Raw genomic sequence first — 3,656 nt, forward strand, 5'->3', positions numbered from 1 at the left:
ACGTTATTTTTTTAGTTCGCACCGCAAACTACCGTGCGTTTCCACGTGTGAGTGCGATTTCGGTTCCAGGTTTAAGTTTTGAGGTGCTAGGCCGTCCTGTCGGCGTGTGGTATCGATTCCATCTGTGGTATCGATTCCAACTTCCATCTGTGGTATCGATTCGTCGGTGACGACTGCTGTGTGTCTTTTGTGTTTTTTTTCAAAGTTTTGTGTATTCAAGAAACCTGCACAATTTTAAATGCCGTCTCCGCTGGCCAGAAAGAAGAATGTTGCCTCCTGGCATAGTGTCCCACTGCAGCTCGAACCCTCTCAACAATCGGTAAACAGCATCAAGTTCGCACAACGGCACCCTTTCAGCATAAGTTTTGTTCTTACAACGCGTTAAGGCGCCTAAAAGTGTGAAAAGGCAAAAGTGACACTTAACTTACGTCTGTTAATACGGGGAAAGGACCTGGATTCTTTGGAGCGCCGTGTTGTGCCTGAGTTCGTGCGAAGGGAGGAGACGAAACTCACGCATTTCTTCTCCGTGCAATAAATCCCCGAAGGGCGAGTTCACCTTCGCTGATTTCTCGGAATTCGGCTACGTTTCTGCTTCATTCCCGCGAGCCCTAACTCGAAACCTGCATGCAACCAAAACCTGGATGTAGCAAAAATTTGCGAAGTTTTATTGCCTTCGTTACATCCTTGTTTAACTGAAGTATTGTAGATTGCGCAACCATTAACTGTTAGCTCCTGCACCTTCACGTCCCTCAAAACGAACATTTCTTACTTTACACGACGATGCTCTGAAGATTATTAGGAAGACTCAGCCAACAATGTGTGAACAGTTACAACTTACTATCTGGTTTAATTCTGCGGACGCTGTTATTTCCACATCAGTGCGCAAGAGCGAACCCTGTTTTTTTTTCAATGATTTTGGTTAGTGCAGGATTAAGAAAGTGATCGTTTCTGTTGGAGTCTTAGTTTGTTATTTATTTACTGAGGCTTGTTACCTTTTTTTCCACGCATTCAATGGAGGGTTCTTACATGAGTACCAAAAAGAAGTTTTCGTTTTCTTCAAAGGTATACAAAGGCGCTAACGAGTATCTTTTCAAACATCTCCGCATTAAACACGGTCGCTCTTTTGAAACTGCTTCAAAATGCACGCTTTTATGCAACTGCACATGTTGTTACCTTTCGCCTAGGATAAACTAATTATCGCTTCAGGCATAGCCAATTATTTCCCGGAAAACTGCAATCTAGGCTCATTTAGGGTATGTAAATGAACTACCGGAAAAACCATGACTCGACAAGTTACAAAAGATGTGCCGTTTCTTGCATGGCTCCCTAATCTCTAAAGGTCGTTCGTCAAGAAGAAACTGCACTTCTGTGTTTCCCGTTCTTGCTTCTCAAATACAAAACTCTTGGTTGTTAAACTGCGCCCCCGTCCACGTTGTCGATTTTCGTTTCCTACGCATACAGATGCTTATGTCAAAAAGCTTAAACACCAATGCTACTTTAAAACGGACTTCAAAGCAACGGAAATTAGAGCTTTCCTGTCTTTCTACAAAGATAATTACAGATGTAATGTTTTTTTCCTTCGAAGACGACCTCCGCACCGTGCAGGTTCATAGAAAGCCACATGCATGCGGCACATGGCTTTTAATGGGGCTTTTCTTGGCCCCGCTTTTAATGGGGCCAAGAAAAGAAGCTGAAAGCAGAAGACGCCGACACATTGTACAGCGTACTGTGTTCGTCTACTTCTTGTATAAGCCTAGTTAAAATCGCTATTCGCGCTTTACAGAAAGTGCAGTGGCCCATTGCTCCAGAACTTCAAAAAATAGGTAGACTATTCCATAACGAAGCGTAAAGTATTGAATTGCTGCTAGACCAAAGAAGTTGCGCGCTTCAGTGAAAGCATTGACATCTCCCATTCTCGCTTATTCACGTACAAGCTATCGTACTTGGAAGGTTATTCGGGGTACGCAGTCGACTAAAATACCGCTGTGAAGAGAAAAAATGTTGAACGGCCACGAGATAACACCACAAGCACGCTTCAATGAACAGACATGAGATTCCAAATTCTCCCGCATTCTTAAGTCAACTATTGTACTTCGCAGGCTATAACGGCACTCCTGCAATTATCCTCCTCCTTTTGAAGATTTCGCTTATCATTACTGGCAGGAAATAAAAATTCAACGCTCATCTGGATAACTTCCACAACTATGTTGTTTTACAAAATTGACGCAAGGAACCACGTTATAACACTCAGGCGTAATAACTCCACATAGTTACTATTCTTAAGCAATGGAATGACAACTGCAATAACATATATTCAAAAAACAAATGTATTACAAACTACGAAACCCTGCAACACTGACTGCGCACCCCTTTTATAAACTAAAGCCACGGTGAGGACGTTAGAAGACAATTCATTACATCAAGAGAAAAAAAGCAGCATCAAGGGAAGGGACTATGAAACTCTTACCTCCAATTATACTGTCAGAATATGTTTTCGGAAAGCAGAACAAAATGAAAGAAGTCAGGAACAGATTACTAGTTTTTTTTTGCTTTTATGTAACGCAAGGTAGGTTGGAAACAGAAGAATAACCTTTTTTATATTGACCAGCTTATAAAAGTGCTTAGCTCGGGCTGTCTGGCAATCTTAAGTAATGCGCGGTAATATTTTAACCGAAAAGTGGGCTGTGAGCGGGGACCGACAATCAAGGTGAATTAAGCGTGTGCGATTTAATATTCACATTTAACGTAGTTTTTCTTCATGCGGCTTCACGAATTGATCACTACGCTTTATACGAACCCTTTCAAATAATGATTGAAGGCGGGTTTCCATCTACCCTGTATTTTTAGGTCTGGTTACAAGGAGCAAAAAAGATTCTTTTTCTCAACAAATCTTTTTTCCAAGACTTCTGAAATCCACTCTAGCGGAACATTTGATTTGTAGCGTAATGATCGGGCCTGGAAAAATTAAATGTTTGTTCTTTTTTAGTTTTGTCGAGACGCTTATAGCGGCGGCACTGAATAGTAACGGTTTAACACCAGTTATTCCGCGAAGAATGGCGGACAAGCGTGAGAGATTTGGTCCAGCAAATCAAGAACTGTATGGTTATGTCACTTATGTGTGGCCAAACGTTCAAGAAGTAATTATCAACCGGTGTGTGTTTTATAACTTTTAAAAGGTGTTCAGATTCCGACGTCATTTAATGCGAATTTTTGTGTTGTTTTAAAGCGGTTGTAAACTTTTCAGATGATTAGAAAAGGGGACAATTTGGGTTCATCACAAGAAATGAAATGCACTTGGAAGTGGCCGCAGATTTTATTAAAAATTTAAAGTTTACCAGGTTCATTTATTAATACCCAGCTTGATGCGACCCCAAAAAAGAAAGATGTTATTTGCCTTTTCGATGCATTAGGAACAACATCGACTTTCAGTGTAGTATTCTCAACTGCATAGCTTTCGAATTTGACTTGTTTTGCTGGAAAAAGTGACAAATGTCCTAATTACTCTGACATCCGCTGCTGTGCAACTTGCTTGAGATAAATTGCAGTAAAAGCTGTATGCGTTATGTGGAAGTCCGCGCCAGTTGGGTCGTGATTGCTTGATAAGCGAATCATTGAAAAAAAAAATGCTGCACTAGGAAGAGAAACACATGTACAAG

The sequence above is a fragment of the Haemaphysalis longicornis genome, unplaced genomic scaffold (genome assembly GCF_048455015.1).
Source record: "Haemaphysalis longicornis isolate Haplotype H1 unplaced genomic scaffold, Haemaphysalis longicornis Haplotype H1 scaffold_6, whole genome shotgun sequence".
Classification (NCBI taxonomy): Eukaryota; Metazoa; Arthropoda; class Arachnida; order Ixodida; family Ixodidae; genus Haemaphysalis; species Haemaphysalis longicornis.